This window comes from Lycium ferocissimum, chromosome 2 (assembly GCF_029784015.1).
Source record: "Lycium ferocissimum isolate CSIRO_LF1 chromosome 2, AGI_CSIRO_Lferr_CH_V1, whole genome shotgun sequence".
NCBI lineage: Eukaryota > Viridiplantae > Streptophyta > Magnoliopsida > Solanales > Solanaceae > Lycium > Lycium ferocissimum.
Genome location: NC_081343.1, coordinates 56,723,237 through 56,750,910, shown reverse-complemented (window position 1 = coordinate 56,750,910; position 27,674 = coordinate 56,723,237). Strand labels below are relative to the sequence as shown.

General features: G+C 36.5%; 1 long non-coding RNA gene across 2 annotated transcripts; it reads right to left on the bottom strand.

Moving 5' to 3' along the window:
* Window positions 1-27,344, bottom strand: LOC132046253 (uncharacterized). 2 transcript variants are annotated; one of them, XR_009412674.1, is made up of 4 exons: window positions 27,247-27,344; window positions 3,926-5,026; window positions 2,157-2,282; window positions 1-186 (listed from the first exon to the last, which is right to left on the bottom strand). It is a non-coding gene; the product is annotated as an uncharacterized LOC132046253 (long non-coding RNA). The 2 variants fall into 2 exon arrangements; XR_009412673.1 differs by lacking the exon at window positions 27,247-27,344 and having other exon boundaries at window positions 3,926-5,933.
* Window positions 27,345-27,674: the final 330 nt, after the last annotated feature.

Sequence of the window (27,674 nt, the reverse complement as noted above, 5' to 3'; positions counted from 1 at the left end):
AACAAGGCAACACTCTAATATAATATTTTATTAGTAAAATGTTCAAAAGACCAACAATGCCTAAACTTAGGTAGTTCGAGAATTGAAGGACCACAGACTATTTTTTGTTTCTCCTCCATCTTGAAAGTTGTAGAGCCTTAAGTTGTGTTTGTAGTCGTCGTGTACCACTGTCCGAGGTCTCCAAATCTGCACAACCAGATCACAATATTGCATATACCCACGTAGGCAATAATACATCTAGAAGGCAAAATTTGATTTTCAAGTCCAAAATCTAAATAAAGTGAACATATTTTATCAATTACCACCAGAATTTGATGTATCAAATGTCTCTGTTAGCTTGGAAGAGAGGTTTATGTGATGGTCCAAATATGGCTTTATTAGTACACAACGATGCATACTATTTGGCACTGGAGAAAGAAAACATCACTAAAACAATTGTACTCAAAATGAAGAATGGAAAGGCATTCTCAATAGCTAGAGCATGTACCTTATCACATGAATATTGTAGCATGACATTTGCCTCGAGCCTACACGAAATTAGGATCTTCAATCCCAGCCCAGATAAATACCTTCTAGCAGTAATCATTTGAAGTGCACTAATTAAACAGAAGTTGGTAAAATAATTTAATCTAGAGTAAATAATATATCTCCATAAATTGGGAATGACAAAAAGTTGTTTTGCTCGATCCATAAGTACTGTTATGGGCAGTGCACACAGCGTTACGGGCACTAAGAGTCAACTAAGGAGTCTCTAACAGTGCACATGTCAAAAAAAAAAAAAATGCTTTTGTGTGTGTGTATTAGACTCATTTTAAACCCATTGACTATAAATCCTAAATTTTGATAGCAAGTACAAGAAAAGTTGTCACTTGTTAGTAGAAAGATATACTTGCAATCAGGAAAAACTTCAAGTGAAGCTATTATAAAATTTCTAAAATCTGCTCGACAGAGTCCCTGAAGAATGCAAATAAGAATGAGGTTAAGTAATCATGTGAGTCTGCAGATCGGGGTGGTTTGGGTTCAATTAAAACAAATTTGATATTCGTTTGGCAAAGAGAAGGGAGCGTGTTGTGACAAAGAGTGGGCTCGAATCGTTGATCTAATAGAAGACATGCCCAGCCACTGACTCACACGCACGCACCAACTTATGGTAGAAAACATTCTATTTTCACAAATGTAGCCAAACTAATATAGCGGAATCATGAATTTACATTAAAGCTTAAAATGTCTTTTGAAAAATAATTAAGAAACAGAAATAGAACATGCAATAAAGAGTAGGTTTTACATGATTTTACTCTATCAAGATTGCTTTTCCGATTGAAGATGCAATAGAAAAAAGTTTCATAACCTTTTCTCTGATTGGGTACCAACAACGAAACTCGACTAAGACATCATGATATTATAAGCAGTGTGAGATCCTATTGCAGGATCTCCTCTCAAACGCTTGTATCACTCAAATGAAAAATGGGAATGATAATTTTGAAAATCTGTTTTAATTTTTTTGACTTATTTACTCAGCTTTGGACATTAAAGAGCATATAAAAAGAAATTTACTTGCTACCATGCTTACTACGGGGGTGCCTCAATCCAACAACTTAAGATTTTTACTATCAAACATGTTTATTTTAACTTAATTCTTAGAAAATTCTTCTCGACATATAGTTGGGCTAATAAATAAGCTGATAAGAACAGGCTTGTGTGGTAAACAAAGAATGAGCATATTGCAGAACATACCTGTGCTTACTGTTGAAAAACAAGAAAATGAGAGTTGGTAAGATAATTTTAAGATAAAACAAAAGAATTTTTAAGCAGAAGAGCTAGCAAAAATACAAAACAATCCAGGAAAACAGAATGAAAAGGTTAACTAAAAAGATGGTTGACCCTCTCCTAATCTCCTTTCATCCATTGTTTTTTTTTTCCTACTTCTGTTGCTACTACAATTTAAATGATTTACCATTTTACAGTATTTCTAGTATAGTGAGATATATCCTGAATACGACATCAGTTGAGAGGCAGAGGCATCTATGCAGGCTTACACAAGTGAAACAGTAACAAAAGGAAAAAATTGAATACTCAAAATAACAGAGAAAACAACAATTATATCAGAAGCTTATACGCATGACCTACAAAGTAACTTACACAATAGAGACACTCACATACTCAAAGTAGTAACGGCAGCTGAGCAAATGAATTTCTTTTGAGCCTCACACAGATCTTCCTCCTCCATCAATCCGTCTTTGTGTACACCTGAATTATTTTCTGTGTCATCGCCACTAAAGCTCCTACAAAAGTTTTGGAGGAGAAAATAGGATCAATTTTAGCTAAAATTTAAGAAAATATTCAGTCCTTTTAGGTATATTGTCAAATACATTAGCGGCATCAAAGTTCCGCCCTCCTTTTCCCAGATAGAAATTCAACGCGATCAGTGGTCATTGTTAGGGCTGTTCACGGTTTTGGTTAAAACCAAAACCAAACCGAAAATTTAACCAAACTGAATAAAAAAATCGAAATTTGGTTTGGTTTGGTTTGATTTGGTTTTAAATTTTAAAAACCGATAATATTTGATTTGGAGTTATATTAAAAAATAACCGAATAAATAACCGAACCAAACGATAAATTATATACAGTTTTTCATAAATAATTATAAATATTTTATACCTTTTAATCATTAATTTGATTTTTGATCTACTTATTTCACATGATTGTTTAAGGCCCATGTTTTTAAGAAATGTCCAAGCCCATGTCTTTAAGTCTTTTAACTCTTTAAGTGTTAAGTGTTGTTCACGTTAGAGTCTAATGTCTTTAACCATTTGATTTTAGGTTGTTTCTTCTTTTTTTTGAATTATTTTCCTTTTTCTTGTCTTTTCTTGTGGTCCTAAATCTAATATTTTTCATATGAAAAGGATTGAGGTTGTAGATTTGGACTAGAAGATACTTGCCCTACTTCTTCCGTGGGTAATCCTCCTAAAAAAAAGAAAAACCTTTCGAGACCCTAGCCTTGGGGATAATGATAGAAAAACATACGTTTGGGATCATTACACAAAGTGTTTTTGATAAAATGGGAGAATTGAGGAAGAAATGCAAGTCAAAGTTTGGGATCATTACACAAAGTTTTTTTATTTCATATATTTTCATTTTAATTTTAGGGAATCTTTATGTTTAATTAATATGTATGTTTGTAACAACAACCAAAAGCTCCTTTTATGTGTATTAAGATGACAAAAATGTCACTACTTAGTTAGTTTTTATCTCTATATGTAATAGTTTAGCAGCGTGTGACACTATCACTAATAGTGAAAAATATTTCTATGATATATGTTCCACCTTAAATGATAAATAAAAGTTATCGTTTGAACAAAAAAAAGACATGTCTTTTCCAACTTTTAATGTTTTCCCAGTCTCTAGTCATGCTACCATAAACCGAAAATCCAACCAAATCGAACCAAACCGACAATAACCAAAACCGGTGGTTATTATTTTATTTGGTTTGGTTATGGTTTTAGATATTTGCTAAATTGGTTTGGTTATGGTTTTAATCAATAACCGACCCAAACCGAACCATGAACACCCCTAGTCATTGTTATTGCAGTTTGTGCATCTAATGTGAAAATTTTCGCAGAAGCGTTTGAACAAATTACCACAAACCTACCAGGAAAAAGAAAAAAAAAAACCACGAAGAAAGAGCAAAAAGCAGATACGTATAATACTATTCTCCAATATCTAAATATTACACACTGAATTGAAAAGAAAAATTTGAAAAGACAAATGGAGCAAAAATACAAAATAATTTCACATGCATGTATAGATTTTACATCATTGATCTCCATAGAAGTAGGAATAAAGGTTTAAATGGTCACCGAGAACAAGTTAGAGGAATTAAGTAAAACTCACTGAGAAAAAGTTACAGGAATTAAGTAAAACTTACCAGCGAAGAGACTCTGAAAGCTCATATCACATAATGTTGCAAGCCAGGACATCTAAAATTCTTTATGCTAGTACCACAAACCGGTTCAGGAGTCCAGTTATATGTAAACGTCAACCAAGTGCTAAATATGATAGCACGGAAGAAACCTCTCAAGTAAAGAAACTTTTAAAAAGAACTTAGAGGGAACCACATTCTCCATCAACTTTTGAGCAGGAGGAGCCAGCTTTTTGTTCTTTTAGCTTTAAAAACCAGTCTAGAAGAAGCAAAATGAATGCAAATGAATCATTGACTTCTAGATAGAGAACATAATTAATGATATTAACATATAAAAAACTACTATCGCTTGCAACAGACCACTTCAAGTGACAAAGAAGTAGAAATACACCCTTTCACATCTTTCTTCATTCTCTTTAGTTTCTTTTCGCCTTCCTCTTGCTATTCAAATTTCCCTTCTGTAAATTCAACTCACAAAATTTAAAAAACATACCTTAATAGTTCAAATACTTTATATGCCACATTTTCCCAGTATATGGTTTTAATGTTCAAAAATATCTATAAAAAGAAGAAACGAAGGAAATGAGAGGTACTTTTTACTTTCCATTAAAGAAAGAACACACTTGAAATTTTAGTTTTACAGTTTGAAGTACTTTAAAATTAGCATTTGTATATTGAATTCTGATAAGCATTTGTTTTATGTAAGTGGATAAGTTGTATATACATGTACCAATAACCATCAAGGTCAAGTACGTATCATCTCTGGTCAAGCTGGTTTCAAATGCGAAAGAATGTAAGGATCTATGCAAAACGCATTAAAGGTCCACACATGCAAGACTAAGTTAATTATATGTGCATAATAGTAAATGAGTTAAGTTACCAACACCAAGAAACACAACCCAGTAAGTAACTTAAGTTTATATTCAGAACCTATTTAAAACAGAACAGAAGATAATCACAATGAGAAAAACATACTTGAGATGCTTTCTAAACTACCTCAACATGACTTGATGAGCCTCTTCAGCATATTTTACGGTCATTTCATCTTCATCTTGTAGCTCACAAGGTAGCCATGTGTAACCAAATAATCTTCACAATTGCATCAACCTGCAGGACGACCCCATAAACGTCCCATTCATTCTCATTAGCAATAATACACACTGACAGTGCACTCCAAGTCCTATTCAAACCTTTGTGAAACCACTAATCGTTGGCAAACCATATATCATAATCATATAGCTTGAATACGTCTCTTAGTAAATTATGACATGCCAGAAGAAGTTATTCCTGCTTGCATTGGTCCAAAGTAATGCTCCCTACATCAATTTCATACCTTGAATTCCTTTATTACTGCTAGCACACAAATTTTTTGCCCTCCCTTTAGGCTTTTTGATTGTATCTCGCCGATCATGCACAGGTATTTTGGAGAGTGTATAATAAATAGATATTGTACATGCACACAAATAACATGAAACACAGAGAACAAGCAAAACCAAAAGAAAAAGGTACAGAAATCTGGTTAATGACTAAAAAACACAAACTCAATAAGACACTCACCCCAAATAAGATTAGTCAGACATATTATCAAACAAATTGGCTGCATAGTCCACTTCAAAATTCCAGGAAGTAAACAATGAAGAAGATTAAAATAGATTTAAAAGAAAAAGTATAGGGCAAATCGAGAGACCCAATTTTCCAACAACAATTTTGGTATCTCAGATTTTTGGTAAGACGGTTTAATTCTGCAACTTAGTTGGTAGCAAATGACAAACTTCATCAAAACCACATATGCATGGCAAATCAGGCACAATTATTCTGATGCATGTAAAGATTCTACCAAGATACTATTCACATAAAATAGAAAGTTAAAATATGCAAACCAAATTGTGAGTACATACAAAGAAAGTGCATTAAATAAATAAAAATTGCACAAATAACTCGCCTAGATAGAGAGCTTACACAAGATACTTGATAAACTTTGATGAATGAAGACCCGAATTCTAATTACCAACAAATAAGCACAATCAAAAACGAAAAATTGCAAGAAAAATTGACCAGAGAGAGGAGCAAATGGGAAGGAAGAAGATGGATGAGAATAGTAACTTCTGATTGTACGAATGAAGGGCAGAAGTAAAGAAATATGATAACGTTAAAATGAATACACCTGTACAGACAATAGGTGGCAACTCAAGAAGTAGTATTTGTTAAATGAAGTGGGCCTATGCAGTACAACTTACGTTGAATATATTACAACTTCATCCATGGCTTGTTCATTTCTAAAATATATAGTATAATATAGTAAAATAATACAACATTTTTAGTGGACGTCGTATCTTTGAGATTTTGGATCGATTGCCGCTCTTTTCTTTAAAAAATTTGGTCAAGCTGTGTGGATGTCGTGGTGTCTATTGATACACATGAACATCGTTGAGGAGCACATGCCTAACCGTGTCTTACTACAGTTTGGGCATCCACAGAATATACCCCCTCCTCCTCCCGCGTTCAGTATGACCACCGTCACTATGAGCGAGACGATCGATCACCCGTCAATTCTGCATTTCTGGCTTTCATGGACATCCAGCTCCATCATTGGGAGCGCAGGTTGGAGAGATTAGCGTAGGTCGATCATGCACCTCCTATCGGGGTTTACATGCAGTGGTATCATCGATCACACGCTGCTTGATTGGCAACCCTGTTTTACATTCCCCGGATGATCGAGGATACGCAATACTCTCGGGGCATAAGGTGTTGATAAGTTTATCGCACTTGGATTGATTTAATAGTATTAATTATTACTTTAATAAATTAACTAATTATTACTGTTGCAAACAAATGCAGCTGGTGGCCGTACAAGGACCGCGCCTATTGGGTTTAGAGCATACGTCTATCCCCGAGACCGCGAAGTTTGCTGGGGAGGTTGTACGGATAGACGAGGAAGGTATCCGGGAGGCAGGAGAGGCTAGGCGTATGCATGATCGTGTTCCATAGGGTCAGTATCAGGCGGCAGGTGGAGGCGGACGACGTGGAGTACAGCCAGGCAGAAGAGGTGGTGGTAGAGGGGGTGGTGATAGAGGACGTAGTGGCAGAAGGGGTGGTGATAGAGGACGTGGTAGCAGAGGACACCATCTGGTAGATGAGCGCGATGAGGCCGTTCCTGTTCCAGCCTAGCAGCAGCCGTTCCAGCCCAGCCGCAGCTCAGGTCACCAGTCGACTTCATCCTGACTGCCGACACCTGCATTTACACTGGCACGTCTATTTGCGGATATACCTAAGTCTTCATCTCAGCAGAGCCAAAATGCATACCTTGGAGTACGTGATGACATGGATTGGGATGATCTTCACGCATCAGTATGTGAGGACCGACAAGTCAGAAATCTAGAGTCCTAGGGAGTTGACCTACGACAAGACACCGTTGTTTATTGATTTCGAGCAATTTCTCTACCCGTTGAATAGTATCTAAAATATTAAAGTACTTATTTTAAATGTTATATCCCGTATTTTGTACGTTGGGGCAATCCGGTTTAACTATGATAAGTTAAGGACAAAATCATTTCGGGATACAAAGTCGGGACTTTTGACCTTCGATTTTATTTTAAGTCATAAGTTGTTCATGAATTTGTTGGCATGGAACATTTAGAAAAATTTGGGACCAAAAGTGATGTATTTGAAAGTTGGAAATCATGAAATATTAGGCCATTTGGCCGTGTGGTTTGGGAGAAGGTCCCACACATTTTGTAGACAAATTTAATTGGTCCAACCCATGTGTGGGCCATGGACACTTGGAGGATTCATCTAGGAGCATAAAAGATGACTAATAAGTCATCTTTCTTCATTTCCCACACTTAGAAAAAAACAAGAACCCGGGAGCAAAAGGTTGAAGGCCATTCGGCCATAGATGCAAAAATTGAAGTCCAAATTTCCATCTATCACAAAAATATTTTCTTCAAGAAAATCCACTAATTGGAGGTCCAGGCAACGTGGAAGTGTTGTTGGAGCGAACAAACCATCCGTTTCGTCAATCGCAAACCCTAACCTAGTTGTGAAGTTGAAGAAGAAAGGTAAGATTTAATCTTGTTTTATGTGTTATGAATGATGTATGCATGTTGTAGTATGCAAAAATGAATGAAAATCATGAAATATGGCATGTTGGAGTTGAGGCCGTGTGCATGAGGTATGGTCATGTAGGTGTGTGTGTTGTATTAAGATGATGAATTGATTCTAGTTAGCATGTTTTGATTGTTGTAGTGTGAAGAAAAGAATGAAAATCATGGAGTTGGTAAGTTGGGGGTGGTGGCGAATGTGGCCACCCTCTTGTGTGGTAAGAATGAATTAATTCTATTTGGAATTTTGATTGTTGTCGTTATGAATTCTATGTTGGCGATAAGAGTTTAATGACTCAAGATTGATATTGTAAATGTTGCGGGCTGATTTGGAGAATCATGTGTATTTAATGTAATTTTTGTATTTATGGGAATGACATTGTTAGAGTGTGGATGGTTGGTGCAAATCATGATTCGGAAGTGAGGAACGTGTTAGAGTTGTGTTCTCGGGTTTGGGGCAAATTTCGGGTGAAGTGGGGTGTTGTTTGGGATGTTTGAAACATTGTACGAATTCTTTAAAATGTCCTTGAATATTGTTGGTATAGGTTCGGGTTGGTATTGGAATGTATGAGCGTTGATGTTGGCTTGAATGTAAGCGTTGAATCGAATATAATGAATGTTGTTGGATTATGTAGAAAGAGTATTTAATGTTAGAATGCGGTTTGAATTGATTATTGATGTTGCTAGTTTGGTTGTTGGTGTTGTTGTTGTTGATTTAGGCGAGTTAAATTCTCGGGGTTGGCTTTATTCGGGGAAATGCTTTGCCCAAATTTCGTAGAATTAAGTGCTAATTTGGAATTAAATGCCCAAATGTTTATAGCTAATGTTTGGCATATTATGACGTGTTTGTAGACCTTGGGAGCCGAGGCGTAGGTTGGGATTAGCTTGAGTTTGGATTAGCTTTGAGAGCGGACGAGGTATGTAAAAAGCTCAACCCTTCCTTCTTTTGGCATGCCTTAGTTACAAATAGGCTATGACAGGAGCCTCGAGAAAATTCTATTCTCGCAATCCGAGCAGCATGTTTATGACTCTTATTTGTTTCTTGGAAGTCGTATGCTTGATATGATGAAATATTGGCCCTTATGTCTTTGGAATATTTGATTTTCAAATGTTGCATAAAAAGTTTTGTTTTTAAAGAGTTCCGTAACTACGAACGACCGTAACTCTCACAGAAAGGCTCGGATTACCTCGATATGTTCGTAGGAGATTGTATGGCGTATGATGAGTATGTTTTTCATAGGCGGGCCCGGCTCGGGTCAACACCCGTCCGTGGGTCCCGCGACTCTCCTTCTTGTAACCCTGATGACTTTTGAAAGCACAGAGTATGACTATCTTTTCGACCCCCGAGTATGATCATATACTTACCTGTTGAGTCTGAAATGATGATTCTTATACTTATGGTTCCGATACGTATCTATGATTTCCAAAGTTCTATTTGATATGTTCCGAGTGGCATTCGGGGAAAACTTGATTTGGCTATTTTTCGATTTTAAATGATAATTCGTTTTGACTATTCGATGAAGTTTTTGGAAAGTGATTTAAGCGCATATAGCCTCTCACGACTCGCTCGTGCATATGGTTGTTATATCTTTCGCCGAGTCCCGAGCCGGTTTGTTGTCGTGCGCACTTTGTTATACTCCGGTGTTATGCTGTGTTATGGTTCGCCGAGCCCCTCGCTAGAGGGATGGTTTCCGCTCATATTTGGTGTTATGCTGTGTATGGCGTTATGATGTGTTATGATGTGTGACGGGGATACGGAGATTTGAAACTTTCTGGTGTTATGCTGTGTTATGGCGCCAATGACGGGCGGGCGACCATATTTTCTGAGCCCTATGCATGATTTGTATTTTGAAAATAAACGCTTTGGTATTTTTGGATATGCACTTACTTTATGTACTTCTGTTTCGATTATGACTCAGATTTGTTACTATATTTTCTGCTTTGCATACTCAGTACATATTTAAATGCGATCCCCTTTTCGGGGGGCTGCGTTTCATGCCCGCAGGTACAGACGTACAGTTCGGTGATCCGCCAGTTTAGGACACCTATTCTGCTGTTGGAGTGCTCCCTTTATTCCGGAGCCCACATTTTGGTATATATTCGTTCGCTGCATATGTATTAGTTTGTTCAGGGGTAGGGCGGGGCCCTGTCCCGTCATATGATTCTGTTGGTCTGTTTAGAGGTCTGTAGACGTATATGTGGGTTGTGCCTATTCTGTACAGGTGTGTTCGTATGATATATGTTCTGGGCGATCCCATTCGCCGTGGCAGCCTTGTCGGCTTGCATTTGTATATGTTTTGGGCCGTTGCGCCATTTGATAGCCTTGCCGGCTTCTGATATATATATGTTTGTGTTTGAGATGTGTTTGAGATGTGTTTGAGACAGTTTGAGATAATTTGAGACAGCGTCTGATATTTGTATACGCATAAGCTATCTGTTTGTGATTCGGATTTATGAATGTGTTTGGGTGCCCAGCTCGGGCACTAGTCACGGCCTACGGGGTTGGGTCGTGACATTAAACATATGTCGTACTTATTATTTCATAATTTTTCATATCTCGGGAGGCCACTTAGGAGCCCGCTCCAGCTCCAGGCGTACAGGATCCCGTTCATGAGACTGCTTCAGATCCTACACCAGACCCCTCTCAGGAGTCTGTTCATGAGCCCGTCGACACACAGGTTTGTTTTGTTTAAAAAAAGTTAATGTATTCAATACTCCATAAGTGTCACCTTAGCAAAAAAAAAATTATCCCATAATAAGTGTCACCTTAGAAAACCATGACATAAATTGGCTAATGTTTTCCAACTCTACCCTTAGACAAAAACGGACATGTTAAAGTAACATCTAAATGATGATTGGAAAAATCACATAGTAACTTGGTATTGTTAGATTCTCAATGTTAAAAGGATTTCTACTTGTGCATACTCTAATCAAAAGGAAAAAGTAATTCATTTTTATGAAATAGGGTGTCACACCCCAATTTCTGTTAGGGTGTGATGGGCACCGAAAACTTGTTCAGGGCCGAGCGAACCCGCCGACTCACCTAATGCTCATAATTACGTTGGTTTTCAAATCATGACACAAATGTATAACGAAAATTTATCGAAGAACAATATACTTTTGTTTTTCTCAAGTCAAATAAAATCTTGCAACATATGAAACTTATAAAACAACGCATAATAATATCGGCTTACATAACCATTTACATAACCGACATCTAACACCCACAACACAACGGCCGCAAAGTCTCTAACTTACGTAACATGAATCCATATCATAATACTTTGACTCGGCGGTACTCCGAGCAACCTGGAGCTCACCAATCCCATTTGGAACATCTCCTACTAATATTTTACCAACTGTGTACCCGTGCGGCATGAAATGCGATCGAAGAAAGGGGTCGGTACGAATATGTACCGAGTATGTAAAGCATGAAATATAATAAGCGGGATTATACCGAAATAAGGAGTACGGAAAAACCATAAAACTTTCCTTTAAAAACATATATCATGTATGTCATTTCCATAAAATCATCAAGCATGCATATAACGTGCCCCCCCCCCCCCCCCCCCCCCCCGCGAGGGACGCGGTGAATGAAATCATCGTATACACATATAAATATACATATAACGTGTCCGGCCCTCTAGTAAGGGACGCGGTTGTAAAATCATATCATATGCGTACGTACATGTAACGTGCCCCGCCCCCCATGGAGGGACGCGATAAAAGGGAATCATCATGTGCCATCCGGCCACCTCCCCCATGTCATTATATCAAATAACGTGCTCCCGCCCCGCTAGCAAGGGACGCGGTAAATATACGTGCCCGCCCTCCATGGAGGGACGCGGTGAATAATGCGGAAGAGAAATGTGCACGAATACATGCCTCCGGCCCGGACGCAAAGGAAGAGTGGCTACGGCCGCACGAACAACGAGTAGTGAGAAACCAAGTGCAAATAAAGCATTTCCAAGACTCAATGAAGTAACCTAAATGAAATTTCATTTGAATAAGTCGAACATTAGTCTTATCAAATCTCTTTCTAAAACATAACACACATCATAAACGTAGTAACAAAACCGTTGGGTTCATAGTCATATTTAAACCATAGGGATCATAGTATTACGCCAAACCAACCCGAGTCCGCCTCGGAAGTTACAAACACTATTCACCTTAGAACTTCCTACTAACAAATCGAAGCGATCCGAGCCTTTATGCGAAAGTTACGGAAGTTCGTAGTTTCGGATCGTTTAGAAAACAAACTCTCTTTGAAAACCAACTTTTATGCAATCTTTGAAATCCATTCATGTAAAAACATAAAGACCATAATTTGGCTATATTACGAATATGAATATCAAGAAACAAATATGGATCATAAATATGCTCGGATTGCAAGAGTAGAATTACCTCGAAAATTGTGTCATAGCTTATTTTTAACTAAGACATGCCAACAAAAGAAAGGTGAGCTTCACATACCTTAGCCGCTTCCTAAGCTACTCCGAACTTACGTCTCGACTTCTCACAATCTACAATAACATCAATAGGCGTCGAACATTAGCCATAAACATCTAAGAATCCAATTCCAAACCATTACTTTTTCTACAGAAATTTGTGACAAAGATTTTCCCTATAAATTGGACATCCCCGAGAATTCAACTCGGCCAAATAAACAACAACCAAACCAACAACCATACTAGCAATATCCACAAGTGATTCGAAACGCATTCTAACGTCAATAATTCCTTTCTACACAATTCGACAACATTCGTTCATATTCAATTCAACTATATATATTCAAACTAATATTAACGATCGCATACTCAAATAACGATCGCATATTCGAACACGATTCAAGAACATTCCAAGTAATCCATACCATATTCAAAATAACTCCAACAATGTACTACTCCCCCCCGAAACTATCTAAACTTGGCAAGAGCAACACAATGCATTCTTTTCTCCCAAATTCTTCCCCGAAACTATAATTCATACATTCACAACATTATTTTCATAAATTCAAGGAAACATACTAGAACCACATTACCTTCCAATTCAGCCCACACAATTAAAATCTTAACTTGAATCATTAAAACTTCATTTTACATCATAAAATTCGCATACGACGATAACCAAAATATTACATCACATTAGTCTCACATACCTACACCAAATCAGCCCCTTTTTGGCCAACACCACAACATACATAGCCACATCTTCATCATCATACTTTCATACATTCCATTCATTTCTACATCACATAATCCATAACAACAACAACCAAAATAATACATAACGTTAATTCATTATTCCTACACCACATAGTATCATTCACGGTCACCACAACAACATCCCAATTTTATGATTTTCATTCATTCTACATACCACAACACATACAAATCATCCATAGTATATGCAAAAGAGGATTGGACCTTACTTTTTCCACCTATTCCACCTCTCGGCTAGTTTGAAGAAATACGACAACAAATGGTTTTCTTGTTCCAACAACCATTCCACGTCGACGAGGGCCTTCCAATGAGTAGAAAGGCTTGAGCAAACAATTTTTCTTGATCAACTTTAGGGTCTGGTTCGGCCAGCCCCTCTTGGCCGGTTCTCCCCTTCTTTTTTTTTCTCTCTTCAAATTTCTTGAAATTTCTAGGCACAAATGATGAGTTGGTCTTCCATTTTCATGACTTATCATATATATATATAAATTGGGTGCACATGCTCCATGTCTTTTTCTTCTTTTTCTTTTCTTTTTCCTCCAATTCTCTAGAATTTTCTTAAGGAATGAAAATAATAAAGATGATCATATATATATATATATATATATATATATATATATATATATATATATTTAATTATCACCTTATGCTTCCATAAATAATAACCACATGTGGCCCTATGGCCCACTCCACCTTCGCCTCTAATTCATGAACTTTTAACTTTCCAAAATTCATTTTTGATCCCATATTTCATGAAATATTAATTTCCATAATTCCACTTTTAACCCCAAATTTTTCTTAACGTCTCCATCCCACGAAATCATAAGGCACTTATGTCTTACAACAAAGTCGGAAAATAACCTCGTCCGTAACTTGTCGCAACCGACCTAAAAATATTCCGACGTACAAAATGCGAGATATAACATAGGGGTAATTTAGTAAAGTTCACATTGCATTATTGGTTACTTAATATGCTTGTTTTTATCTAAGGTGACACTTATTATGGGACGGAGGGAGTATAAATTAAAATTAGTACTAATTTTTATATGTTTTTTCAGGTTCATCCTTCGGCACCTGCGGACCCACCTCCCGATAAGGAGGATGATATTGAGGTTGACCATACTAATTTCGACAGATTGACTTCGGTCGTAGCAGTCAGCCACAACCGCACTGTGGTTCGAACTCCAAAGAAGGGGATGGGCAGGGAAAAAAGTGACAGATGATCATGGCTTAGAGCACCCTGCTATTAAGAGGAGGAAGGGGATGTGAACGATGGCGAAGGTGGTGGGGCTAGACTTAGGCCTCGGGGTATTCTAAAATCTTCTACATGCGGGACCCATTCTAAAGTTGTATAGTTTATGTAAATGAGAAAATTGGCAAATACGTCCCCCTCCCCCAACATTTGATCGAATTACCAACTACACACCTTTACTATACGGGGGGTCCTATTACCCCATGAACATTTTAAAACCAGAATATACTCACCCTTAGACGCTGACATGGGGGCATTTAATTATAGGTGATGTTTTAGTTTTAAAATTGAAGGAAGGTGATTCAAGTTTTAATTATTGAGTAGAGGTGACTAAATTTGATTAGTGATTAAGGGGCTTTGAACTTGCCCAATAGTTTCATTTTTAACACTTTGGCCCTCTGTTTTATTTTTAATATTTTGCCCTCAAGTTTTATTTTTAACACTTTTACCCTAAACTTTACTTTTAACACTTTTCCCCAAAGTTTTATTTTTAACACTTTGACCCAACCACTATAAACCTAAAATACAAAAATACGGAAAAAAAAATCCTCTTCGCCGCCGTTTCCCTCCATTTTTGTTCTTCCCATCCGTTCTTCCGTGGCCGTTTTCTTCTTCTTCTTCTTCTTCTTCTTCTTCTTCTTCTTCTTCTTCTTCTTCTTCATCCGCCATTGCTCAAAAAAAAATCATCCGATTTTACAATTTTTTGATTGAATGTCATTGGTGTAATCGGCATTACTTCATAAGTGTTTTCATGTCCATTGATAAGTTAAACAATACCGTTTCTTTCAATTGTTCATCGGGTATAGTTGCCTTATTTGCCGATTTTCCAGTTAAGTAATTCTGAAGAGGCTTGTTGCAAAGAAGTTCTAAAAAGCCGTTGTGTAAGAGCTTTGAACTTTTTTGCATCGTTGTAGTCTAGTGTTTCGCGCAGTTGTTGATAAATTATGAAGTTGTTGTAATAGATTAGTAAATTTTCGTCGCAACAATTACAAAAAATGTGAATAAATAATTTACAACATTGTTGTACTTTGTACAATAGCGTAGCCAGGAATCTGTTGGAGACCCTCTTACTCTTTCAACAAGCGAAGTCAACAAGTATGATACTTCTTTAACAAGTATGATACTTTAACCGCATCAATGCTGTTTATTGGACATATTTCTGATTGTTGGATGAAACAGTGAACTATCTCAACAAATAAGTGAGCAAGTCAACTAGTAACCTACTTGTTGCAACAAGTATGTTATTTGTTTTGATAAGTTTAGTTGTTGCATTTGTTATAAACAGACATAAAAGCTGAGAAAATTTGTCTCAACAAGTAATCAAGTAGTTGGAGCAGGTTACATACTTGTTGCAACAATACGTTAGTTTGTTCTAACAATTCATATAATTGTTTAATTTTGTTATGAAAGCGAGAGGCAAGTCAGTCTCAACAAATAAGTGAGTTGTTGCAACTAGTAACCTACTTGTTGCAACAAGTGTTATTTGTTCGAACAAGTCACTTAGTTGTTGCATTTTGTTATCAAACGTACAAAGCTGAACTTGTCTCCAACAAGTTATCAAGTAGTTGGAACAAGTTACATACTTGTTGCAACAAGTACGTTAGTTGTTCCAACAAGTCATATAGTTGTTCCACTTTGATATGAAATGAGAGACAAAAAGCGAAGATGTCTCCAACAAATAAGCGAAGGCTACATTGCAACTAGTAACCTTACATTGAACAAGTCGGTTATTTGTTCAAGAAGTCATTTATAGTTGTGATTAAGTTAACTAATTTCGGTCCAAAATTACAGAAAAAAACCACTCAGAAATTATGAACTTAATCATAAATTTAAGTGGCACTTTGGGCTTGGGGTAGTCAAAGTTTGTCACTAGAGTAATTTCAACACTTGACATTCGAAGCATTGTAATTACTAGTTGTGGACTTTGAACATCCAAGTTCAAAGGCCGCTCAAAATTGTGATTAAGTTAACTACTTTGGGTCTAAAATTTGAAAAAACCACTCAACAATTAACTTAATCATAAATTTGTCCTTTGAATTGCTGGTCATGGTACCGATTTTCTTAAAACAAAATATCTTCGAGGCACCATTAATGGGGGACTCAATAATAATAGGTGTTGATTGCCATGGTGAATGGATTGAGGTGAACAATCGATATATTTGGCGATGGAAGTAGTCACGTGTTAGAGACGATAGCGATGACTGTCCCAAGAGATGTTGAGTTTGATGATTTTGTGAACTTAATCATTAGCTATTGTGAATTAACTTGTGAACCGAAAGACCTTGTCATCACTTACATGCATAGCTCTTTTGAAAACCAGAGGGTCTTGCCTTTTAAGATAACCGATCAAAGTCGTTTGCGTACTTATTTGAAAGATGTAGCTAGGCCCATTTTAAGGGTATACGTGGTTGGAAGCCGGTCAAGAATCATAATTTAGCTTTCAAGACCAACAAGATGTATTAAATGATAAATTGGAAGGGGTGGATATGGATATTCAGGATAATAGAAGTGCGAAGCCCCATGGAAGTGGGGGTGAGCCGATCCCTATACCGAACTTGTGAGTAATACAGGTAATGTCTTTACACAATCGTCACAGTCCAGCTATGTTCAAGATGATAAAATAAGTTTTTATAAAGGAATGTCATTCAATTCGCGAAATGTGTATTGCTTTAGATGTGAACATCCGAAGTCCAAGTGGTGGCTGAGGGATGTGAAGCTTTTAAGTTCTAGCAAACACGGAAGAAGGTGGACAAAGAGGGCTATGCGGAAAAATAAATGCTCCTTATGCAAAACAGGTTGGCCACAAAACAACATGTCCAAGCCGAAATGCTCCATAGTTGTAGATTGCATTGTGTTGTAATAATAGTTATCACATTGGATCTTTATGACATTTTAATGTTTTTCTTTCTTAACATGGTAATTTATATTCTTGGTGATTATGAACTTGGTTTATATGATATGTTGTTCGTGTTCAAATCACTAATGTGTATATTCTTGTTAATAAATTGTTGTACGGCTTTCCAACAAGTAATGAATTTGTTGCGGCGGCTACTCGTAACTTGTTGGATTTTATCGAACAAGTAACGGGACTTGTTGCGGCAACTAAGTAAGTCGTTGAACATATTACAAAAAATCGGAGTTTTTAAGCAGATGCAACTAAGTTATATGTTGGTTTTTTCTAACAAGTGGAGTGACTCAAGTTTTAATTATTGAGTAGAGGGAATCAGCCACATTTAGTGATAAACAATTGGAATCAACCATATTTAGTGATAAACAATGGAAATCAAACAAGTGGAGTGACTTGTTACAGAAAATGGGTAACTTGTTGGGTTTTATCGAACAAGTAACAGGACTTGTTGCCGCAACTAGTAAGTCGTTGAACATATTACAAAAAATCGGAGTTTTTAAGCCGATGCAACTAAGTTATATGTTGGGTTTTTTCTAACAAGTGGAGTGACTCAAGTTTTAATTATTGAGTAGAGGGAATCAACCACATTTAGTGATAAACAATTGGAATCAACCATATTTAGTGATAAACAATGGAAATCAAACAAGTGGAGTGACTTGTTACAGAAAATGGGTAACTTGTTGGGTTTTATCGAACAAGTAACGAGGACTTGTTGCCGCAACTAGTAAGTCGTTGAACATATTACAAAAAATCAAAGTTTTTAAGCAGATGCAACTAAGTTATATGTTGGGTTTTTTCTAACAAGTGGAGTGACTCAAGTTTTAATTATTGAGTAGAGGGAATCAGCCACATTTAGTGATAAACAATTGGAATCAACCATATTTAGTGATAAACAATGGAAATCAAACAAGTGGAGTGACTTGTTACAGAAAATGGGTAACTTGTTGGGTTTTATCGAACAAGTAACAGGACTTGTTGCCGCAACTAGTAAGTCGTTGAACATATTACAAAAAATCGGAGTTTTAAGCCGATGCAACTAAGTTATATGTTGGGTTTTCTAACAAGTGGAGTGACTCAAGTTTTAATTATTGAGTAGAGGGAATCGGCCTACATTTAGTGATAAACAATTGGAATCAACCATATTTAGTGATAAACAAGGAAATCAAACAAGTGGAGTGACTTGTTACGAAAATGGGTAACTTGTTGGGTTTTATCGAACAAGTAACGGGGACTTGTTGCAACTAGTAAGTCGTTGAACATATTACAAAAAATCGGAGTTTTTAGCCGATGCAACTAAGTTATATGTTGGGTTTTTCTAACAAGTGGAGTGACTCAAGTTTTAATTATTGAGTAGAGGGGAATCAGCCACATTTAGTGATAAACAATTGGAATCAACCATATTTAGTGATAAACAATGGAAATCAAACAAGTGGAGTGACTTGTTACGAAAATGGGTAACTTGTTGGGTTTTATCGAACAAGTAACGAGGACTTGTTCGTGCAATTAGTAAGTCGTTGAACATATTACAAAAAATCAAAGTTTCTAAGCGGATGCAACTAAGCTATATGTTGGGTTTTTTTCTAACAAGTGGAGTGACTCGAAGTTTTAATTATTAAGTAGAGGAATCAGACCACATTTAGTGATAAATAATTGGAATCAACCATATTTAGTGATAAACAATGGAAATCAAACAAGTGGAGTGACTTGTTACGTAAAATGGGTAACTTGTTGGGTTTTATCGAACAAGTAACGAGGACTTGTTGCCCAACTAGTAAGTCGTTGAACATATTACAAAAAATCGGAGTTTTTAGCCGATACAACTAAGTTATATGTTGGGTTTTTTTCTAACAAGTGGAGTGACTCAAGTTTTAATTATTGAGTAGAGGGAATCAGCCACATTTAGTGATAAACAATTGGAATCAACCATATTTAGTGATAAACAATGAAAATCAAACAAGTGGAGTGACTTGTTACAGAAAATGGGTAACTTGTTGGGTTTTATCGAACAAGTAACAGGACTTGTTGCCGCAACTAGTAAGTCGTTGAACATATTACAAAAAATCAAAGTTTTTAAGCAGATGCAACTAAGCTATATGTTGGGTTTTTTCTAACAAGTGGAGTGACTCAAGTTTTAATTATTAAGTAGAGGAATCGCCACATTTAGTGATAAACAATTGGAATCAACCATATTTAGTGATAAACAATGGAAATCAAACAAGTGGAGTGACTTGTTACGGAAAATGGGTAACTTATTGGGTTTTATCGAACAAGTAACGGGACTTGTTGCGGCAACTAGTAAGTCGTTGAACATATTACAAAAAATCGAGTTTTTAAGCGAGATGCAACTAAGCTATATGTTGGTTTTTTCTAACAAGTGGAGTGACTCAAGTTTTAATTATTGAGTAGAGGTAGGAATCGTGTACCTACATTTAGTGATAAAAAATTGGAATCAACCATATTTAGTGATAAACAATGGAAATCAAACAAGTGGAGTGACTTGTTACGTAAAAATGGGTGCTAAACCGGAATCAACCATATTTACGGCTTGTCGCAGCCAGTATACAACACTTGCAACAGATACTAAACTTTTTAGCAAGATACTCAAATTTGTTGCAACATATACTACTTGGTTCACCCATATTTAGTGATCAATAAAGGGAATCAGCCATATTTAGTGATAAACAATGGATATCAGCCACATTTAGTGATAAACAATGGAAGTCAAACAAGTGGAGTGACTTGTTACAGAAAATGGGTAACTTGTTGTGTTTTATCCAACAAGAGTAAGGACTTGTTAAACAACTTACTCGATTTTTGCAACAACGGATACAAAACTTCACGACGAGATACTAAACTTGCTACAACATATACTACAACAAGAACATATACTACTTGGTTCACCCATATTTAGTGATCAATAAAACGAATCAGTCATATTTAGTGATAAACAATGGATATCAGCCACATGTAGTGATAAACAATGGAAGTCAAACAAGTGGAGTGACTTGTTACAGAAAATGGGTAACTTGTTGTGTTTTATCCAACAAGAGTAAGGACTTGTTAAACAACTTACTCGAGTTTGTAACACCCGTATACAACATTTCTTTGTGATACTAAACTTGCTCCAACAAATACTCCATCATATGCAACGATACTACTTGATTCACCCATATTTAGTGATCAATAAAGGGAATCAGCCATATTTAGTGATAAACAATGGATATCAGCCACATTTAGTGATAAACAATGGAAATCAATCATATTTATTGATCATTATATATACTTAAGCAATTTTATGGTGTTTTAGGTCGGGATAGATAATCAACTAAGTCAATACACTTTAAATGGAGTGATCATTGGAGTGAATTGATGTGAACTTCTTGATTCACCCACATTTAGTGATAAACAATGGAAATCAATCATACTTATTGATCAATATATGTACTTAAGCAATTTCATGGTGTTTTGAGTCAGGATAGATGATCAACTAAGTCAAATACACACTAAATGGAGTGATCATTGGAGTGAATTGATGTGAACTTCTTGATTCACCCCCATTTAGTGATAAACAATGGAAATCAATCATATCTATTGATCAATATATATACTTAAGCAATTTCATGGTGTTTTGGGTCAGGATAGATGATCAACTAAGTCAAATACGCACTAAATGGAGTGATCATTGGAGTGAATTGATGTGAACTTCTTGATTCACCCCCATTTAGTGATAAACAATGGAAATCAATCATATCTATTGATCAATATATATATATCTACTACAATCATTAGTAATTCTTTCCACAACTATATGATCTGTTGCAACAGATTAGTAACTTGTTTCAGCAGATTATTTACTTGTTGGAACGGATTTGTAACTTGTTGGAACAGATTAGTAATTTGTTGCAACTTCTTTCCACGACGATTGTATGGTTGTAATTGCATTAGTAACTTGTTTATTGCAGATTAGTTACTTGTTGGAACGGATTAGTAACTTGTTGAAATGTATTAGTTATTTGTTGCAACTTCTTTCACAAATGTATTATCTAATGCAACGGATTAGTAACTTGTTTAAACGGATTAGTTACTTGTTTGGAACGGATTAGTAACTTCTTGGAATGGATTAGTAACTTCAACAATCCATGACCTGTTTCAATCATTTAGGCAACTTTTCTAAACATTAGTAGATTAGTAATTTTTTGCACCTTTTTTAACATTTGTGCATTATTCGTTGCATTTGTTAAAATAAACATTCATAAATAATAATAAGGACAAAAAAAAATTGTTCGGGTAGTAATTTGTTAAACGGCCAGCTCGGGGCTCCAAAACTTTGTCTCACACCCTTGTTGCACCTGGCATCATCCATCCTACTCGAAGTTGTCGCGACAATAAAGTCTCGGGCTTATCATGTTAGTGCCGGTAAGTTAAAATGCTCAATAAAAGCAAGTGAATACGACCCGCATGCCATTGCGTAGTTTCATTGCGGGGAGATTCTCGCTTCAAGACAAATTTCAAGCTTCGTTGACTTTTCGAGCAAGCGTTCAAACATGCCACTCTGCTTGATAGTTTCGGCCATAATTCAATAGTGGCCGAATGTGGATGAAGAACTCATCCTCTTGGATTTTTGGGCGTTGGTAAGTCATAAACATTTATCACCCCCTCCTCAATTATGAATTCGAGGGTGACAAAGTGTCGACATTTATGTTCATGATAGTAAGCACCCTTTTGGCACCAACCAGCTCGCGACCACCTTTGGGTGTGATAAGATTACCTAAGAAGCGATAACATCATCATCCCATATAAAATCATCAAGCATTTGATTGAATGGAATAGCTTCCGGCCGTGTGCTTTCATCGACAACTCGTGTATCGCTTGAGCATGATATTGTAAAAGTTGAGATCCAAGATTATATCTACGTGGAAGCATAGTGCTCGATTGAAAGTGCTTTGCCCCACACGCGTTAAGAGCATAATTTCATCAACATCTTGCATTAAAAGTATAAGGAATATCGGTCACCGAACAACTAAGTGAGTTGTTGCGACAAGTGTATGCCGCTTGTTGCAACAAGTATTGGTCTTGTTGCAACAACTCTCTAGTTGTTGGAATTGCTTACACCCGAGTTGGGTCTATTTCACCCAAGCTGTTGTAAGCAATCTCCAACAACTAAGTGAGTTGTTGCAACAAGACCAATACTTGTTGCAACAAGTGTTCCTCGTTTGCAACAAATATATAACTTGTTACACCTAATGCAACCAAAATAAGACTTGTTTCAACAAAAATAATTGTTGTTTTCAAACTTACAACGCCGACCACCAATCTTCCATGCTTGTCATTATCCACGAAGTCATCGGCCTTAAATTCATGCAATGAATACATCGTACCACCTTTCTTCTTGGCATTGATGAATTTTTCAAGCTTTTTCATTTTTGAGCATCTGCATGCTTATACACATTTACCTTTTTTAGATCAACATTTGCCTTGTGGGGTGTAGAAGATTTCCTTGACCTAACATGGCAGTTGCCTTGAAATTGCTTTTCCCTTCTTGCGAATGCGAATAGGAGTATAGGGTGTAGGTCGCTTCTTGAATGGATTGACACCCTCTTGGATAACAAACCGTAAAGCGTAATTTGTGTCTTTGTGCCTTCACCAACTCCTCAACATTTTTTATCAAATCATCCATTCGCCGCTTGCAATAGGTGCATTCACAAGCACGTTTCGATGTGTCGGCACCAACAAAGGAAAATCTACCACCAAATCCGCCACAACTAACATCTCCATCAATTGGAGTTTGTCCACCGACATCACCACCAATTGGAGTTTGTCCACCACCAACACCACCAATTGGAGTTTGTATACCAAAATCAACATCATCATCTATTATTTTTTCACCGGCAATTTTGCCGCAACGTCATCAACAGCAGGTTGACCACCCGCAACAACACCACCACCACCAACATCTACCACAACGGCGATTCCCTTTTGATGGCTGTCACTCCAGCCAATTCTAATTTTATCCCCTCAATCATTTTATCAGGAACAGTTGCAGGGCTCAAAGGAAGCAAGGAATGGCATCTCCAACTCCCGTCTTGTCAGGACAAGCCATGGGTGCACAACTTATAACAAAAAAGTAGATATATTAAATGGTCCTAAATAATGAAATGCAATAGATGACTAGGTTGTTGCAACGGGTGTCATACTTGTTGGACATTGTCCAATGCATTAGTAACTTGTTGCGACAGTGTCATATTTGTTGGACATTGTCCAACAGATTAGTAATTTGTTGCAACGGTGTCATACTTGTTGGACATTGTCAAGCAGTTAGTAACTTGTTGCAACGAGTGTGTCATATTTGTTAGACATTGTCAACCAGTTAGTAACTTGTTATTCATACTTGTTGGACATTGTCCAACATATTAGTAACTTGTTGCAACGGTGTCATTGTTGGACATTATCCAACAGATGACCAAGTTTATTCTATATACATGTCTCAAGGCTTACCTCTTCCAAAAGAGGGTTAAAAAGATCAACACTCAATCTAGTGTTGCTCTTTGCGACCATCTAAGCATTCTTGGAAAAACACTTCGAAGGGTAGTCCTTCACTTGTTGTCGGAGTGAGGAATGGCTTCAAATGCCTAAGCCTAGAAAACAAGATACCAAAGAAATCGAATAATGATAGAAATACAAAAGTACAAGAAATTGACATTGCAAATGCTTTACCATGAAACGAGGAAGCCATATAGATTTTTGTCTTCGTTTGTTGGCTTCGCTTTTCGATAAATAGTCAACGATCAACTTGAAGCTTTCCGCCCCCGTCCATGGTTGTTGAATGCCTCATAGTCCTCGCAAGTTTAAGCAAACCAAGTGGTATGTTCATACTTGTATCTTTTGCCATAAGAACACGGTCACCTGACCAAACTAAACACGAATTTGCTTATGCTTTTTGACATGATTTTGAATTGCCAAATCTCTGACGACTTATCTCCTTTGCTTAGATTTTCCCGACTAACTCCACCAAACTAGTTTCACTCTTTATCTTTTCCACCCTTTCTACTTTCTTGCTTCTTTGGGTACATTTCTTAATTAATTTTGGCTTATTCGATACAACGATGGGAAGCTCGCAAGATGACATATAAGGCCGGTAACTATGGCAAACTCTTTCAGCAAAAGCACACCGGCATGCCACGGTAATTAATTCAAAGCTCATCCTTTTCATCGAAAAGAATTCTACGGCTTCGTAAACCCGTATACCATTTTCATTTGAAACGGAGTGCTTTGGTCTCTTGACGGATCCAAATACACCCAAAACGGTGCTTTTCCTAAAGAAATCCTCCAACCCACTTTTTAAGAATTAGCCTAAACATATCAAAGTTCTTACCCATTTTGATTTGACCGTAAGATCAGCGTAAATCATTATTTTTCATTGACGGCATCCTGTACGCATACTTGTCAATGCGAAAACCTTGACAACCTCGACGTAATGGAAGATGCATTTATGATCTATGTTCAATCTACTAGAAGATTCTACAAGTAAATTGACATTCACACTATTTCTCTTCTTTGTTCTTAATTCGACTATGAACGTCGACAAGTGAGCGTATTTTCGGAAGCCTTTGTCCTTTTCATCATCTTCGTCAATCCATCTACTCCATCAGCAGTTTCTTGACTTCTAATTCTTCTTGACTTTGTTCATTTGTATCTCTTGCTTCTTGGCCTCTTTCCTCTCTTTACGAGGATTGATTGTCGATTTGGCTATCTCTTTCCTCTATGTTCTTTGATTGACAATAGATTTTTGCTAAATCGGCAAGATTCTCTAATGATGATTGCACTCTAGCTTTTATTATCTCTATGACCCTCGGTTGATTTCTCAACTTTTCTTTTGGTTGAAGTCATTTTATCTACACACGGGAGAAAAAAAAAGCTTGATTAGTCGTCATTCAAAGTAAACAGAGATAATAAGAAGTGCGGCATTTGATCAAACAAAATACAACAATAACGAATTCCCCAACAATTGAAGAATTTGTTGCAACAAATGATGTGCTATTGTTGCAATATTGAATAGGTTGTTGCAGCGATTCTTCGGTTGTTGAATAAGTGATTAAGATATTTGTATATCTACAAAGACAACAAATAGCTGAAGCATATGTCAACGGATTTATAGTTGTTGCAACATATTGTATACTTGTTGCGACAAGTGTTTAACTTGTTGCAACAACTATAAATACGTTGGACATCTTAGTTGTTACAAACAGAACCAAAAAGCGAAAGATAAGTCAATGATTTGTTAAACAAAATATCTACCAAATGTATGTGTAATAATTGTTTATCCTTTCTTTTCCTAAACCATATCATAACAAGACAACACCAATACCAATATCAACATCAACACCAACACCAACACCAATACTAACACCAACACCAACAACAGTATTTAACTCCAAAATACACTAAATAGAGGTTTTTAAAGCAAGCAACCTCAGCAAATGTCTACAACTGTCAAACAAGTCTTTGAAGTTCTTTGCACAACTTACTCTAAATACGTTCGAAAAAGTTAACAAGATTGCAAGCCATTTTTTCGAAATCTTAAGGAGAACAAGAACAAAAACATCACAAAAAATCATAATTTGAAAACAATGTACGCTATTTACAAACGCAAAAACCCCAACAAGTCAAACAAATACCCCAAATAAGGGTTTCTCGAACAAGGAACAATAAAATAAACAACATTGCAGACAAACCCATGTTCTTCTTCTTCTTCTTTTTCTACAACTAAAATCATCAATTTCTACCAAATAACCTTTGGAACAAGTGAAACAAAAACTTTACCTTGATATTAAAAAAGAAGCAGCAGCAGCGGCAACTATAGACGAGGGTGAAGAAGAAGATGACAAGAAAAGAGGAGAGATGAAAGACGTCCAAGTGAAGGAGATTAACTGTTTGCTTGGGAGTTTTGATTTTGAAATATGGAAGAAGTGCGAGGGAGTTGTGGGGAGGGAACGGTTTGGGATGTTTTGAATAATGGGTTAGTGTTTTGGGTTTTTTTGTAGTTTATAAAAGATTAAGAAGTTTTAAAAATTACATTTTGGATCCCAATCTTCTTAATCCCAAATTTAATTGGGTTTTGATGTGGGGTGGGCCCCACACGTCACCTTTAGTAATTTGGAGACTTTTTAGTCACCTTCAGTTAATTTTTCGCACTGACATGTCCATGTAAACCAATTATGTAGACCTGTATGTGAGCCGAGGGTCTTTCGAAAACAGCCTCCCTACCAAGGTGGGGGTAAAGTTTGCCTACATTTTTATAGGATCCCACATGGCTGTGGGATTATTTGGGTATGTTGTTGTTGTTGTATGTATACACGCGCTGGGGCCCACTCCCTCCACTTTTATTTCCCTGTTATTTCGGATCCAGTGGACCCAAGTTATTTCTCTTTTAATTTATTAACCGGGTTATAATCTCTAATCCAATTAGGAGTACAATTCTTCCATTCTCTCCTCTTTCACCCCAATCTTCATCCTCTACAAATTAATTGCACTCAATTAATTCCTATTGTAACTTAAACGAGAAAAAAACATAGTATAAAATTTTCTACTAGCTAAACAAAATGAAAAAGAAAAACCTTAATATATACCAGGAAATTTTGAGTCGGCGTATAAATACATTACTGGTGAATCCATCATTTTATCTAATCTCAATTGTCTGTTAAATTACCATACTTTAGATATGTAAAGCAAAAGTACTCCAAAATTGAAACAAAATAACCTTAAAATTAGTCGCCGGAAAACTTATTCCAGTGCCAAAAAAAACTTAACATCAAGCCACAAATTAAAGGCTAAAATAGGACCATCATCACCTCTAATTGTTTAGAAAAGTTCATCCATAATATTCTGTCAAAATATTTGCTGCACAGAAAATAAAGAGGAAGAAAGTGAAAGAAAAAAAGAAAAAAAAAAAGGAGGAGAAAGGTTAGCTTCTGAAATCGCCAGTGACGAGAAAGAACGGGAATGAAAAAGAAAACCAAAGAGAAAAAGATAATTATATTTGGACTGATACGTGGCTTTTTAATTAGCAATTGGGGTGTTTTCCTTCAATTCTTACGCGCCTACAAGAGGTGCTTCACTTTCTTGGACACGTCAGCATTTAAGGGTGAGTGTATTTCGGTTTTAAAATGTTCAAGGGGGTAATAGGACCCCCGTGTGTAGTTGTTAATTCGGTTAAATGTTGGGGGTTGGGGGCAGGAATTTGGCCATTTTCTGTTATATATGTAAATAGTATATATTT